The sequence below is a fragment of the Mus caroli genome, unplaced genomic scaffold, assembly GCF_978045245.1.
Source record: "Mus caroli unplaced genomic scaffold, Mus_caroli_1 scaffold_6, whole genome shotgun sequence".
NCBI classification, from domain to species: domain Eukaryota; kingdom Metazoa; phylum Chordata; class Mammalia; order Rodentia; family Muridae; genus Mus; species Mus caroli.
The window spans coordinates 116,965,724-116,983,540 of record NW_028227261.1 but is presented as its reverse complement, the minus strand read 5'-3'; the positions used below and the strand labels follow the sequence as shown (position 1 = coordinate 116,983,540).

The following is a 17,817-nucleotide window of genomic DNA, read 5'->3' as shown; positions in this document are numbered from 1 at the left end:
ATATCCCTTAGGAATGGCTACTGGGGAGGGAAGCCCCGGTTGTAAAGATCCCATAGGTACCATAGTCTCATTAACTTTTCTTAAATCTTGTAACAGTCTCCATTTACCCGATTTCTTCTTGATAATGAAAATTTGTGTATTCCAAGGAGAATGAGACTCCACCAAATATCCAGCTTCTAACTGCTCCTGCACTAGCGAAGAAGCGACTTCTATTTTTTCTTTAGGTAAAGACCACTGTTCTACCCACACCAAAATTATCATTAAGCCATTGGATTTTTCGGCATGGGATGCAGGCAAGATAGTGGCCGCTACTGAAAATACTTTAAACCTCTTGTGTTAGAGTGAGGTTTAGGATCCTCAAAAGTCTTAATTTCCTGTCCCTTTTTTCTTAGTCCATGACCAGGCAGAGGTCCCTGTCTGAATGTCTGCTTAGTCACCATCTCATTAGAACTGTACATTATAATGCCCATCTGTGACAACAGATCTTGTCCCCACAGAGTTACAGGCAATTTTGACATAACATACAGCTGAATTTTTCCTGATTTTCCATCCCCATCTCTCCAGGTTAGCAATTTGGAACTACATTTTGGGTTACTAGTGTACCCAATTCCTTGAAGGTGAGTTAACAAATCAGTCAAGGGCCAGTTTGAAGGCCAGTCCTGTCCTCTTATAATCATTACATCGGCACCAGTATCTATTAATCCTTCAACGCTTTTTCCATCAAATGTCAATTTAAGGTTAGGTCTCTGATTAGTAATAGATTGCACCCAATTCACAAGAGAGGAGTCAAAGCTTCTTTGTCCTCTCTCATTTTTAAAGAATTTATATGGTGACTGACGTAAAGGGATTAAAGTAAGTTGAGCAATTCTCTGAATAGCGGGTACAGTTATAACACCATGAGGGGAAGCTGCTATGATTTTAATTTCTCCCTCATAATCATTATTTATAACACCTGAATAAATCTTCGGGCCTTTTACAATAGAACTGCTTCGTCCTAAAAGAAAGCCACAGGTTTCTACAGGTAGCGATCCAAAGACTCTGGTAGGCAGAGTTTGGACTCCCATTTCTGGAGTTAATACTGCGTGGATGGTGGAATAGAAGTCCAGTCTTGTATTTCCTGGGTTTGACCTGACAAGCTCAAAAACTGATCTTTTTGGCTGGGCAGCAGATTTATAGCCCCATAAGCTGTTTTCTTCGAGTAAGTCGGGGTCTGGGGCTGACCCCTTCCCTGCACTGGGGACAAATTCCTGGGGCACAGCCTGCTTGCCTATTCTCGGCACCTTTGTTCTTTGGACAATTACTTTTAAAATGATCCAAACTTCCACATTTAAAGCATGTATTATTCCCTCGTTTCCGCGAGAACATTGTTTGTACTTGGGTCCCCTGCGAAATTGTGCAAGACGGCCTGATGTCTGCACAAAGATGGACATATCCCGCCAAATCTGTCTGTCCCTTATGCGGGTGAATCGCAGCTCGGCACGTTGCGTTTGCATTCTCATAAGCATAACGAAAGGACTTCCTGTGTCCGACTTTCCAAAGATTCTACTAGCTGAAATCAAAAGCCTGTCCACAATGTTTTGGTAAGGCTCATCAGAACTCTGCCGAATGCTAGCTAAACTTACACCAATATCTCCTTTAACTGGTAACAGTCCCCAAGCACGGTGCACAGCCACCATACTGCAACGGGAAAATTCATCTGATTTGTCTGTCCCTCATATGGACCCTCTCCTAAAAGCATGTTGCTATCCAAGTCTAAATTACCAGCCTGAGCATTTAAAGCGGCAGTTTTCCTACTGGTGTCTTGCCATTCAGAATCCCAAAGCAAAAAATCTCCTCCTGACAGGGTAGATTTACAAAGAGTCTTCCAATCTAGGGAGGATTAAGTGTGACTCCACGACTGTATCCAGTAACACTTGAGTGAATGGGGCTGAAGGGCCATATTGCACAACAGCCGTTTTTAACTCCTTTATCAACTTGAAATCCAAAGTCTGGTAATGTCTGACCCTAGTATCTTGCTGATCAACTACCTCAACCACAGGAAAGGCTAGCGTATCAGACCTATTCTGTCCTCTCCCACGAGCCTGACTCACAGCTCTTTCTAGTGGCACCTGGTGAACTTCAGAAGAGTTACTCTTCCCCACTTCTGACATCCTTTTTAGCTCCTTAAGCTCATTGGTCAACTTCTGAAGCCTAATTTCAAACTCTAATTTGCTTAGTCGCATGTCCCTATGAGTAGCCCCTCCATAGGTGGGGACCATAGGTGGAGTAGGAGATTTGCATGAAAGCCAATTTTCATCAAAATAATGGGCAGCTCCTCTATCTGAGTGATTTTTGTTTGAATTTAGTTCATCATCAGACTTTCCACATTTATCAAATTTAGTTAAGAGAGCCCTTTTCTGAGAAGGCCCTCTCAGATAGGTGCTCCTCCTGAGACTCTACAAGCTCTGCCTGGGTACAATCCAATCTTGGAGAGGTAGCATCTTTGATAGCATCATTATGAGCGCCCAGAGGCCTAAGGTGAAATTATCTGCCTGAGTGATTTTCAAGGCCTCACCAGCTTTCTCCCAGGTTCCGCAATCTACTGTTTCTTCTTCCTTGAATCATGGGCAACAACTATCTATCCTATCTAAAAAATTTCTTACCAATTGTACTTCAAGCCCTACTCCTCTGGCTTGAAACAACTCCTGAAAGCTGAGAATGACCGCCTGATCCATAACTTCAAATCCTACCTTCTCTCGACTGAAGCAGCTTCTGAATGCTGGGGACAACCACCTGATTCCAGTTTCTAGTTCCGATTAATACACTGCTGACCAAAGCAGAACCAGCATTGGGTTAGCGCTGATTCAAGCTTAGTTTGTATCCTACTGCACCCTCAGCAACACTTTAAAAGTGAAATTTTAAGGTAGCACTAGCTTGTGTACCTGTTTGTTGCTCAAGTGCCCGATAAAAAAGACCATGTGCTTTTCCCGTGGAGCTCCACACGGACAGCGTTCTCTCAGCATCCTTCTGCCATTCTTCAGGTTCCTGTTCAGGCACCAAACTGTTGCATACTGTCCAGTGGCTCCCGAGGAACAGGGTATGACTGAGATGGCAGACTCAAGCTGAAAGCAAAGGAACTAGACAGACAAGAGAAGGAATGGAGCTAAGACAACCAGGTTCTGATCAAAGCTCAATTTTACTATTCAGTATACCAGGTTATGAAGAAGGGGGAAGGGGCCCATTCCCGCCAAATCATCCTGGAGTCCAGTTTCAGGTGACCATGTGTTTGGCTCCGGAACAGTTAGGCAGCAGGCAGCAGCAGTGGGAGTGGCAGAATGATAGCGCGGCAGGCTCCATCCCTTGCTAACAGTGAAACCTGAGCAATCAGGTTTCAGGCTGGGGGGCGGGGGTGGTGGTGGTGGTTACAATAAGCAAAGTTGTTCCAAGAACCTCTAAGACAGTTTTTCTAAACTTATGGGTCATCAATACCTTTGGGATCAAATGACTCTTTCACAAGGTTCATCTAAGACCATCACAAAACACTGATACTTAGGTTATAATTTATAATAGTAGCAAATTGCAGTTAAGAAACAGTAACAAAATTATGCTATAAGAATTGGTCAAGATAACAAAAAGAACTGTATTAAATGGTCACAGCACTAAGAATGTTGAGAACTACTGGTTTAACACAACCTAGAAAACATCACAGAATATTTTGGGGGAAACATCCAACTAAAACAACAACAACAGCAATGATAACAACAACCACAACAACAACAAAAAAACCAAAATAGGAACAATGCATATTCTAATAAACTGTAAAATCAAAAAACATTAGATATATCATTAAATATATCAAGGATATAAAAGTTTAAGCCAAATGATTTAACAACCTTAATAGGTAGAAAACAAGAAAATTGAAGAACTAAATAAAAGTGTCCTTACAATCAATGTCTTTGATAGATGTAATGTGAGTTCCACCACAATTTTGAGGAAGATATAATGCAGGCACTTCTCAAAAGATTCTATAGAAGAAGGAGAGGGAAGGATAGGGATAATTTTTTTTTTAATTGGTTTGATTTTCACATTGCTGTGAAAGTCTAGCCTGGGTTTGTGACAAGAGCCTTGTGCTCTTGATGTTTGGGTCATCCTTGGCTTGGGCTCAGCATCTGTTTTTTGGCTCAGAGGCAGGTCAGCACTGGTTTTTCAAAGTCCTCTGATACATGAATAGACCTAGTTACACACATCCATCTTACTAGATAATTTTGACAATGTAATCCATTCATATATTAGAAAACCATCAGCTTTGGTTGGCTTTATGTTGCTGTGTGTATGATCCAAAAACAACTTGGGGAGGAAAGGATTTCTTTCAGCTTATCCATCCAGATAAAGCCCATTGTTAACTGCACTGGGGGCAGGAACTCAAGGTAGAGTTCATGGAAGAACCTTGTATACTGGATGAGCTCTTCCACAGCAATCATTTTTTTATAAATTAGATATTTTTTTTATTTACATTTCAAATGTTATCCCCTTTCCTGGTTTCCCCTCTGTAAACCCCCTATTCCACCCTCCCTCCCCCTGTTCGCCAACCCATCCTCTCCTGCTTCCCTGTCCTGGCATTCCCCTACACCGGGGCATTGAGCCTTCACAGGATCAAGGGCCTCTCATCCTATTGATGACTAACAAGGCCATCCTCAGCTGCATATGCTTCTGGAGTCATGGATCCCTACATGTGTACTCTTTGCATGCTGGTGCTAAGGCTGTTCCACAGCCTGCTGTACACAGGTCCTGCCAGGAGAGAGGTGACCTCCCAGAAAGGCTAACATGGGCTTTCAGACCCACAGTAGGGAAAATTTCCAGCCAGATACAGCAAGACCAACTAATACCAGAAATAACCAGATTGCGAAAGTCAAGTACAAGAATCTTACCATCAGAAACCAAGGCTAATTGGGATCATCAGAACCCAGTTCTCTCACCACAGAAAATCCTGGATGCCACCAACACACCAGAAAATCAAAATTCGGATTGAAAAATCACATCTCATGATTCTGAAAGAGGACTTTAAGAAGGACACAAATATCCAGGCAATGGTGGAACTCACTTTAATCGCAGCACGTGGTAGGCAGAGGCAGGTGGATTTCTGAGTTTGGGGCCAGAACTCACTCTGGTCTACAGAGTGAGTTCCAGGACAGCCAAGGCGATACAAAGAAACCCTGACACAAATAACTTTGTTAAAGAAATACAGGAGAACTCAGGTAAGCAGGTTGAGGCCCTTAAAGAGGAAACACAGAGGTTAATTTATTTCTTGATCAGAAATATATAAATCTCAATAGAATATTGATAGGCCAAAGAAGTGCCCACACTATGAAGGTCATGTGTGACAATCAACTTAGTTTCCTCTCAAGAGTGCAAGATGGCTTTAACATATTAAAATCAATAAATATAATACACAAAATAAATAGAATAAAAGATAGAAATAACAGGTACCTCAGTACATTGAAAAAAAGGCCTTTGACAAAGTTGAACACATCCTTTTGACAAAAAATACTGAGGAAAGTTGAAGTAGATGAATATATCTCAAAATAAAAAGGCTATTACATATCAAACGTTTAGTACCATGATAAAAAAAAAAAAAAAAAAAAAGAAAGAAATCTCAGAGTATTTCCTTCTAAATCTGGCACAAGATAAGAATCCACACTCTCTACTCACCAAAGACAGTGAATGATTCCTTAGCTGGAGCAACAAGAGAAAAGATAAAATGACCAAAATTGGAAAGAAAATGAAAATATCCTGTTGGCTGACAGTCTAACTCTATCCTTAAATGTCTCTCATAGATTATGCCAAAAATCTGGATCAGATAAACACCAATATACAAGGAAGTAAAATCAGTACAAAATTAACAGCTTTTAAATACATAAACATTATCTTGCTAAGAAAGAAACAAGTAAAGGCCTCACTCATAAAGGCCTCAGTAAAAAAATAAAATAAAATCTAGGAATAAATCTAAACAAGGAGGTAAATGACATATATAATGAAAAGTGTAAGAACTGAATATGTAATTGAAGAAATCACTTGAGAATGGGAAAAACTCCAATGGTTTTGATTGGCAGAGCTAATCTTATGAAATTAGCAAAACTACATAATCTACATATCCATTCCTTCAAAATTCTAGTGACAGAGTTTATAAAACTAGAAAAACAATACAAAATTAGTTTGGAAACTCAAATGTCTATTGTTTTGTAAGCAAATGTAAGCAGAATAAGACAACTAAAACTAACAAAGTATTGACATCAAATTATTCTATTGAGCCATAATGATAAAGGCAGTATGGTTGCCAGTGCAAAAGCTAGCCTATAATGTGAAACATATAATAGAAGATTAGATAAATCCACATACATCTGGATAACTAAGGTTTACAAAAGTACAATAAAAAAAGCAACGGAAAACAGCACTTTCAAACAGTGGTGTTAATAAAACCATAAATACACCTACAAAAGAATGAAATTAGATGAGTGTCTCTCTTTCTACACAAAGACCAGTTCAAATTGAATCAAATATCGTTTAAAATCAAAAACACTACAACTGATAAAGGAAGTCAGAGAAAACAGTTCAGAGCATACGTGTAAATGATACATTTCTGAATAGAATTCCTACAACACAGAAAACAGTCTCAATAACTGACAAATAGAGTTACATGGAAATAGTAGTATCATGACTGGTAAATATCACTTCTGATCAAAAGCTCAAAGGACATTCTGTCCTGCCACACAATCACTTGAGAATTCATGTTTATCTCGCTCCTTTTGCAATGGCAAGAATATGGACACAACCCAGAAGATGTGTTCATTTAAGAAATGAAAGAAGAAATGAAAGGCAGTACATTTATACAAAGGAATATTATTTAGCTTTGAAGAGGAGCTTAATTATTAAATGTTCAGGTAGATTGAATTGGAATATAGCATATAAAAGACGTTAATCCTGCTTGAAGCAAAATAGTATATATACTAGTTCATATGCAGATTCTGCCCTCTGACTGTTACATATTTACATGGAAGTAACCATGGGTAGAAAACCAGGAAAATAAGAAAGGGTCAACAGTTGGGGAAGAATTAAGAGTGAAGAGAATACAGGACAATAGAATAAATTGTAACAGGAATATGGGTAAAGTTGAGTGCTTAAAATTTTGCAGAAGAAATAATTAATCAAAATGAAATATATCTGAATGCTTACATGGACACATCACTTTGTAAGACAACTAAACCAATAAATGGACAAGCAAATAACAAGAGAAAATTTCAAAGTATTGCTTAAATCATCCCAGGAACAGTCATATGGAGTTATGTAGATATCCTAATGTGACTGTCTACAATTCTGATGGAAAATCATGCATATTATTTGATTTGTACAATGTTATTCCCAAACATAAAGTCATAAAGCAGTAACTATTGCCACACCTTTAAGAAGCAGCCCTTCCTGACATATGGAGATCAATTGGGAGACTCTGCTATGGCTTTAAAAATCCTGAGTTAAATGCATATAAAATCTCTGCACTGGATGTTCAAGGTAACTCTTGCATGTGGTGTAAATGCTGGGCTATTTCCTAGAAATTCATCGGGAGCTGTTGACAGAATACCAACCCATAGGTAACTCTGCTTGCATTCTTGCTTCAGAACTGTTTGCATAGCAGGTGTTGTCCTCATGGTTTGTTGTTTTTGTTGTTATTTGTTTGTTTTTCATTACTAATTGGTTATTTTATTTATTTACATTTGAATACTATCCCCCTTCCCAATTTCCCCTGCACAAGACCCTATCCTCTCCCCCTTCTTCTATGAGGGTGCTTTCAACCTGCCCACCCATTTCAGCCTCAGTGCCCTAGCATTCCCCTACCCTGGGTCATGGAGCCTTCAAAGGACGAAGAAGCTCCACTCAGTGATGCCCTCTGCTACATACCCAGCTGAAGCCATGTGTTGCTCCATGTGCACTCTTTGGTTGTGTCCCTGGGAGCTTTGGGGGGTTTAGCTGGTTAATATTGTTGTTCTTCTTATGGGATTGCAAACCCCTTCATCTCCTACAGTTCTTGCCCTAACTTCTCCATTGGGGTCCCCACTGTCAGTCCGATGTTTGGCTACATATATCCACATCTGTTCAGGCTCTGGTAGAATCTCTCAGGGGACAGCTCTACCAGGCTTCTGTCAGAAAGCACTACTTGGCATCAACAATAGTGTCTGATTTGGTATCTGCAGATGGGATGAATCCCGAGGTGGGGCAGTCTCTGGATGACCTTTTTTTCAGTCTCTGCTCCACTCTTTGCCCCTGAATTTCCTTTTGACAGGAGGAATTATGGATTAATATTTTTTGGGTGGGTGAGTGGCCTCAAATGCAGGCTGTGTCTATCCACTGGATATTGTCTCTAAAAGCTCTAACTCCACTTTGTTGGGTATTTCAGCTAATGCCCTCCCTGCTGAGCCCTGGAAACTTCTTGGGTACCTGACATTTGGGACTTTCTGATGGCTACCCCCGGTTCCCCATTCCCTACTGCTACACAACTATTTTTAAATTCTCCCCCATCTCCTCCAATATCTGACCTGCCCCCTTTTTTTCCCTCCCCCTCGACTCCCCCCCTGACCCCAATCCTTCTCTTCCTCTACTTTCCGAAGATTATTTTCTTTCTCTTCTGAGTAGGACTGTAGCATCCCTACTTTGATGTGATTTTCTTTCTTCTTGGGTTTCATATGGTTTTTGAGTGGTATTGCATGTATTCTGAGCTTCTTTTATGGCTATTATCCACTTACCACTGAGTACAGACCATGTATGTAATTTTGAGACTGGGTTACTTCACTCAGCATGATATTTTCAACTTCTATCCATTTGCCTGCAAAGTTCATGAAGTCGTTGTTTTAATAGCTGAGTAGTATTCCATTGTACAAATGTACCATGTTTTCTATATTCATTCCTCTGTAGAGGAACATATGGGTTCTTTCCAGCTTTTGGCTATTATAAATAAGGCTGCTATGAACATAGTGAAACATGTGCCCTTGCGACATGGTGGGACATCTTTATAATGATCTTCCCAATAATATTGGATTTTATAGTATAAAATCTATAGCAACTATTTGGAAAAATATAAAAAATAATCGAATTATACAGGCCCAAACCAACCTGTAAAGCTTACTTTCCTTCTAACAGGAAGAAGCTCATATTATCGTTCACTTGGTCTGGGTCAGGCAGTCATATCTTCTTATCAGTGTCCAAGGGCTACAGTTCATGCCAGATAACTGAGGAACTGCTAAGTCTCATCGGGATTTCATTCTGTCTTTTACCCCCCTGAGATTTTACCTTTATCTTCCTATTACTTCAGCTACCCACAGCTCTTTAGCTATTCATACTCTAGATAGGTGAGTTTTAATTCCCTGTTGTCTCTCCTCTTAGACTAAACTCAAAGTAATAAATGAGAAACATATTCATTCCCTGTGCTTTTTTCCCTAAAAGTTAACTTCTTCAGGATTCTTTCCTATTTTCCCTCTTTTATTCTTTCAGGTATGCCCTCTATCACTATACTTGTAACATTCTTCTTCAGGAAGTTTGTTTTGTTAGGAGCTACTCAGTGAAACCAGAAGCAAACTTATTAGATAATATTTGAAATGCAGATGCAGGTTTATTATCTCCAATTAATATCTATAATTAAATTGAAAGCTTATTTTTAATCATATTAAATATATTTTTCTCATTATTCAATTTGCCAACACACTATTGATAGACTTTAAGAGATTATTTTAACAAATTTTCTTTAGAAATAATTTTCAGAATGTTAATTAAATGATAATATTTATAATTATATTTTAAATGGTTTATGATCAGTTTCATATGATCTATTGAAATAAAAAAATTAGCATTCTTAAAAATGTTGCTTTAACTTAATGAGTATGGGATTTAAATACTTGTGTGGTGCCATTGTATGCTGCACTTTTTACAAAAACTTGTATTTTTAAGATAACTTTTAAAATAACAATGAATAGACCTGAAAATACTATATAAAAGTAAAGAAAAAGATCATACCCTTTTGAAGCACTGCATGTTGATAAGCTCAAAAGTGAATCTACTAACACAAGTCTATTAAAATATTTAACAGGAAAATGCATCTTTCTATGAACATGTTTCTTGGACTTTTAGGTTAAAAAATAAAGGTACTTGATATAGGAAGCTTTTTGTTTCTACTCTGTGTACAAATCATCAGAACAGAAAGTTTTAATTTTACCCTTAAATATTGAAGACTACTGCTATGCTGCTTCTCCTCGAAAATAATAAAGTCTTTGCATAAGCTGAGAATACTCTGGTAAGCCAATGTGACAGATAAATTGAATTCATGCCTAAACTAATAAATTGCTCACATTACCCAGCATACATGTACTGTTCCATTTCTCTTGATACATAATCACTATAAATACGGGCTATTTACAATACAAAGCATAAGTTATATAGAAAACCATTACTTATTTATACCAGTATCATTTATATGAAAAATATTCTGTGCATTTGGAATACACCAATCTATTTTTATATAGAGAAATGTCACTCATAAATCCTACTTGTTTTGCTCTTCTTGATGAATCTTATATGCCCTGTATTCCCTAATTTAAATCAAATTCCAGTCTCAAGTTTTTTTCTGACATTATTTTGTTTACTATTCTGGTGATATAGAGTGAAATAATTATTTTCTATATTGGCAAACCTTATATATGCAAGGAAACAGCAAAATAAAAGATAACCATCAACAATATTATTCTGTTTAATTATTGTTTTTTTTTGGAAAGTAATGTGTATGTTAATTTTATGTAAAATTTTTTAGCACATAGGTGTTTGGAGTTTTAATGTTCTTAGATTTACAGATTAGCTGGAGTAAAGCCTTGTTATTACAAATGGCCAAGATTATGTACTACTAATATGTGGTTCTCCTTGTTTTTATACTGTTATAACAACACAAAATGCTTTCTAAACACATTGGTAAAGATATATATATATATACATATACATATATGTGTGTGTATATTTATATGTATATGTATATATACATATATAATAAATTATATAAAATAGATATATAGGAGAATAAATACAAACCACTAAAGGTTTTCTTGGCTATCGAGTAATAGCATAGAAGTAATACAGTGAGTGACTCAGAAGACCAAGAACTTGCCCCTTATCTTCTATTAAGTTTTTGAAGTAGCTAGGTACAATACATTCTGTCTTGTACCCTAAGCTCTCTTTTGTAACTAAAGGACCTGTGTTTATTGTAGTAATCCAAATTCAGGATATGTATGTCATTACTATCCTCAAATATTATCAAAATATAAATTGTTCAACTCTTGCCTGATCTGGAAGCACAGCATGTGACCATAAGCAGGGCAGCTAGGCTATGTAAGTCCTCAAATGCAGCCCTGACATCCCAATTCTCATTAACCCACAAGGTTTAATACGCACTATCAGCTGTACCCAGGCTTACTCATAAATGAGGCTATGAGAGATATTTTGTATTTGAATTATACTGACATAAATATTGGTTAAAGAGTTTCATATTACAATATCAGTGTCAGTAAGACTAGAATCTAAATATATGGGAAAATAAAATTTTGAAAAATGAATAATAGCTTCAGAGCTTATATATTTAAGGAAACTTTGATACTTGAGTAGAAACATAGCTCCAAGATAGGCTGAGAACCTCACTAAAATAAATAAAATGAGAATTTGTGAGGCCAGGATGTCAACAATGGAAGGACAGAATTCCAAGGAGAGGGAAGAAACTCAAAAGATCTCCCAATAGAGATCACAAGTATTTGGCTACAAACAGATCAAAAGATAATTTCTATGACTGTGTGATATTTTAGATTCTGGGAACTTTGCCTTACAGAAGCTTTGCAATTTTATTAGATCCCACTTACCAATTCTTGATCTTAGAGTCTAAGCTATTGGTGTTCTGTTCAGGAAATTTCCCCCTGTACCCATGTGCTCAAGGATCTTCCTCACTTTCTTTTCTATTAGTTTCAGTGTATCTGGTTTTAAGTGGAGGTCCTTGATCCACTTGGACTTGAGCTCTGTACAAGGAGATAAGAATGGATCGATTTGCATTAATGATTCTACATTCTAACCTCCAGTTGAACCAGCACACTTTGTTGAGAATGCTATCTTTTTTTCCCACTGGATGGTTTTAGCTCCTTTGTCAAAGATCAATTGGACAAAACAGCAATCGCCAGACTGGGAAAAGATCTTTTGCAATCCTGAATCCAACAGGTGTCTAATATCCAGTATATACAAAGAACTCAAGTAGTTAGACTCCAGAGAACCAAATAACCCTGTTAAAAATGGAGTATAGAGCTAAACAAAGAATTTTCTTTTTTTTTAATTTACATTTCAAATGTTATCCCCTATCCTGGTTTCCCCTCTGAAAACACCTGATCCCCTCTCCCTTCCCCCTGCTCAACCAACCACTGACTGCTTCTTCATTGTTCTGGCATTCCCCTACACTAGAGAATGGAGCCTTCACAGCACCAAGGGCTTCTTCTCCCATTGATGAGCAACAAGGCCATCCTTTGCTACAACCAAAGCTGGAGCCATGTAAATCTATTTAAAAATGGGGTACAGAGCTAAGCAAAGAATTCTAATCTGAGGAGTACCAAATGGCAGAGAAGCACCTAAAGAAATGTTATACATCCTTAATCATCAGGGAAATGCAAATCAAAACAACCCTGAGTTTCCACCTCACACCAGTCAGAATTGCTAAGATCCAAAACTTAGGTGACAGCAGATGCTGGTGAGGATGTGGAGAAAGAGATACATTTCCCCATTGCTGGTGGGATTTCAATCTGGTACAACTACTCTGTAAATCAGCAATACCACTCCAGGGCATATACTCGAAAGATGCTCCAACATATAACAAGGACACATGCTCCACTATGTTCATAGCAGCTGTATTTATAATAGCCAGAAGCTGGGAAGAACCCAGATGTCCCTCAACAGAGGAATGGATACAGAATATGTGGTATATTTACACAATGTAGTTCTACTCAGCTATTAAAAAGAACAAATTCATGAAATTCTTAGGCAAATGGATAGAATGTCATCCCGAGTGAGGTAACCCAATCACACACACACACACACACACACACACACACACACACACACACACAACAACAACAACAACAACAACAACAAAACAAGGTATGCACTCAATTATAAGTGGATATTAGCCTAGAAGTTTGGAATGTCCAAGATACAATTCACAGACCACATGAAGCTGAAGAAGGAAGACCAAAGTGTGGGTGTTTCAGTCCGTCTTAGATGGGGGAACTAAATACACATGGGAGGAAATACAGAGACAAAATGTGGAGAAGAGATTGACTGTCCCACCTGGAGATCCATCCCATTTACAGTCACCAAACAGATATGATTGTGGATACCAATAAGTGATTGCTGACAGAAGCCTGATACAGCTGTCTCCTGAGAGGCTCTAGCAGTGACTGAAAAATACAGAGGTGAATGCTCTCAGCCAGGGTCCTCAATGGAAGAGCTAGAGAAAGGACTCAAGGAGCTGAAGGTGTTTGCATCTCCATAGGAGGAACAGAAATATGAACCAACCAGTACCCCCAGATCTCCAGGGGATTAAACCAGCAACCAAAGAATACATGGAGGGTGCCCATGTCTACCACAGCATATGTAGCAGAGAATGGCCTTATCATTCATCAATGGGAGGAGAGGCCCTTGGTCCTGTGAAGGCTCAATGACTCAGTGTAGGGAGATGCCAGAATAGGGAAGCTAGAGTGAGTGGGTTAGTGAGCAGGGGGAGGAGAGTTGGGGAGTGGGATAGGAGGTCTTTGAAGGGGAAAGAAGGAAAGGAGATAACATTTGAAATGTAAAGAAAATATCTAATATTTTTTTTTAAAAAGGAAGAAAGAATGGAATTCTGGGAACTTTTCAGAGGGTACATAAATGCTAGGATAAGAGATGGGATGTATGGTTGTTTTTCATTTATAGAGGTTTGTTGCAGTTTCTTAGAAGGTATGGTTCAAGAAGAAGAAGGATTTTCCTAATTCCTCTCTCCCCAATATCATTGTTTCTCTCCTATAGAGTGTTAGGAAACAAAACAGGAGGTGGGGGGAATAAAGCAAGGGCAAAGGAAAATGCACAAAGTAGCAAAGATGAACAGGGTTGACCTCTTGAATATGTTTTTGAATTAATCCCAAGTGTTCATCCTTAAGCATACACAAAATATAATGCTTCTAAAAAACTTTGAAGTATACACCAAAACCTTCCCATGTTATATATAATACTAGAAAGTATTCAGGTTCCCAACTATTAAATAATGGATGAAAAATTAATTGTGACAGATTAAGTTGGCAATTAGTATAAGTGAATTTTGAGACTAGCCAAAGAAGAATTGTATTATATAAACCCCTAATTGTAATTTCTATTTTCTCAGATAAAAGAAGGCATGCTCAAACTAACCTTGACAGAAGGTGGGAAACAGTAGACAATAAGCAGAATCACTTCCAAAAACTAAACAGAACTACACAGAAAACTGGGAAAGGGCAGGAAAGTGCACACAGCATTTTGGCAGAAAACAAAGAACAATCAAATGTGATTTGATGAAGATGAACAGAGAGTCTTGATGTTTTCATTTAAATGGCAAACTGAAAACGATTGAAGCACGTCCCTTTTCATTGTTGTTATTAAATGGCAAATCTATTGATGATCACTTACAAACAAATGTTAAGAGATAGAGCAACATTTTTATGCTACAGCCTATTGGTTTTTATTTAGTTACAATTTCAGCAGTTCAATTATTTTCTTTCATTTTTAAATACTGTATTTAAGAAAGCAATGATCATACACAGACATAGGTTTCTTTTTGATGTTTCCTTCATTGAAACTCCTGGCTCTTTCTCACTCATTATCAGTATGTCATCTCAGTTTGCACATCGCTATTACCCTATCACTATTCACCCCCAAAACCCCTTCACATGATACTGTTTCATAGCTGATATGTGTTAACACATATACTGGGAGGGTTTTTGTCTTTCTGACTCTGAATTACTTTGTTTAGTATACTATTTTCCCAGAGTCATTCACCTTCAGACATTTCATGATTTTACTACTCTATATCCAGCACTGTACATTCTACTAGATTTTATTTTGTATTTGCAATTTTTTTAAAGAAATTCATTCATGAATACTGTATTTTCACGATTCCTGCCCATTCCTCAAATTTTCCAGTACCTACTTCACTTCCTGTTTAATCTGTAACCTCTTCTTTAATTGTTATTGTTTATTGCATATGTGTATACATGTATGTATAGCTGACTATAATTAATGCTGTTTATATATACATATATATTTATGGCTGAAAATTTGAAATTGGTTAACCTATCAGTCATTTCTTTGGAGGAACCCAATTCTCCCTATCTCAGCATCCATGAGTTGCATATTGCTTTTTCAACACACAACATGAAAAAGGAGTACTCCCAGAGATAATAACCAATCTTGACATAACAAGATGCAAAAATACTTGGCAAAACTACTCCCATTTCAAAGCTGAGCAGGCAGTCCAGTAGGAGGAAAAGGATCCCAGGAGCATGCAAGAGTCACATACCTCTCTCTCTCATCTCTCTCTAAAGGATCCCAGGAACATGCAAAAGTGTCAAACACTTCTTTTTATTCTTTCTCCCGCACGCATGTGCATGATCTCCTGGTATTAGAATTCCTTATGTGCACCAAGCTAAACCACCATAACATATAAGTAGAATATCTATCTCAGACACATTTAGGCTCCATGATTGCTGCTTCAGACTCTCTGAGGTCTAATAAACCCTGCTTACTTGTTTCTAGAGGCTATGTTTTTAAGATGCCCACCACTGAATGTTTGGCTGTGAGTCTCTGCATCTGCTCCCATCAGGTGTAGGATGGAGCTTCTCTGGGGACAATTGGGCTATGCACATTTCTATGAGAATCACAGAATATCATTAGGAATCATTTCATTAACTTTTTTTTATCTTTTGTCTACCTAGTGATGACACTGGACTACCCAGATTTTAGCTCTAGGCCATCCAGGCACTGCTGGGCATAGGATCCCTCTAATTTCTCATGGTGTGGGCCTCTAGGTAAATCATTCACTAGTTGGCCAATCCCACAAGTTCTACACCAATATTGCTCAAAATGCAGCATTTTGCATGCAGGATATATTGTAGATCTAAGTTTTTGTGACTGGTTTGGTTCCTAGTCCTAACACTGGAAACCTTGCCTGGTTACAGACTATGCCTTCTTCAGGCTCTTTACTCCCATTAGAAGGAGTCCTCACTAGAATCAACCTTGCAAATTCCAGGGAGGTTGCACTGCCCTAGTTTTCCACCAGGAGAATGCCACCAATATTCTCATTGTACTCTCTACCTCCAAATCTTCTCCCCCATGGAACCCTCCTGTTCCTGTCCCTGTAGGAGGTTACTTTGGTGCTACTATGTATTCAAATGCTAAATACTGTCGCCCCAAGATCTGGTTGCACCCCCCCCCCATACACACACAAATGAATTCTTCCTCCAGCTTTTATTTTGATAACCTTATTACCCAAGTTAATTGTTCAAAAGGCTAAAACGTATGATTAGGCAATAGGGTTAGGAGGGTTTTCAGTTACCAACTGTGAGTCACAGGTAGAGAGAAAGGAAGAAAGGACACAGTGAGAAGAGGAAGCAGCCCTGAAAAGTGATGGACCATGAACACATGGCCAGGAGAAATAGCAAGTAACCATGGATATATGGTTGGATTGTAAGTTTCAATAGCTTCTAAATCTGCTTAGAGTTTATAAATAAAGTACTTAGATTGTGTGCCATTTATACTGGTTATCTAAAATTCATAATTCATTTACATATTCCTACCTGCCCCCTGTTCACTCACTTTTCCTCTTTCCATGTAGATCAAGGCATTTCCCACTAGAGCTTTCCTTGTTTTTTAGCCTCTCTGTGTCTGTGTATTGTAACATAGTTATCATTTATTTAAAACCTAATATCTACTTATAAGTGAGTTCAACTATGTTTGCCTTTCTGAGTTCAAGTTACTTCAGTAAGAATGATTTCTTGTAGTTCCATCCATTTGCCTGCCCATTTCATGACTTCATTTTCTTTCTAACAGCTACATAATACACCATTTAAAAATGTACCACATTTTCTTAATTGATATTCAGTTGCATAATATCTATGCTATTTCCAGTTTATGTGTGTGTGTGTGTGTGTGTGTTATTGTTGTTGTTCTGGTTGTTATAAACAAAACCACTGTTCCTGTGGTAGAATGGATCATTTTGGAGGTTTATGCTCAAGAATGATATAGCTGGGTCTTCAGGTAGATTGATTCCCAATTTTCTAGGGAGCTGACATATTGGTATTAAAAGTGCCTATATAAGTTTGGACTCCTACCTATAAAGAAGGAATATTCACCTTTCTCCTCATCATCAGCAATATGATGTATTATTGATCTTAGTTAGACATTTAGGTATGTGTAGAAAAGCCAAGTACTCTAACTTGAATTTCTTTGATCTCTAAAGGTGTTGAGCATTTCTTTGTTTTTCAAGTCATTTGTTCTTCCCTTGTTGAGTACTCTCTGCATAATTTGCATGCTAATTTTTAATTGGATTATTTGGTTTATTAATGTCTGGTTTCTTGAGTCTATGATATCTAGTTCTATCACTATCTTTATCTCTGTCTCTATCTCTATCTATCTATCTATCTATCTATCTATCTATCTATCTATCTATCTATCTATCTATCATCTATCTATCTTTCTATCTCTAATCTCTGTGGATAG

General features: G+C 37.9%; 1 pseudogene; it reads right to left on the bottom strand.

Annotated features, from left to right (window-relative positions):
- Positions 1-1,072: 1,072 nt before the first annotated feature.
- Positions 1,073-2,714, bottom strand: LOC110292483 (uncharacterized; annotated as a pseudogene).
- Between the last annotated feature and the right edge of the window lie 15,103 nt (positions 2,715-17,817).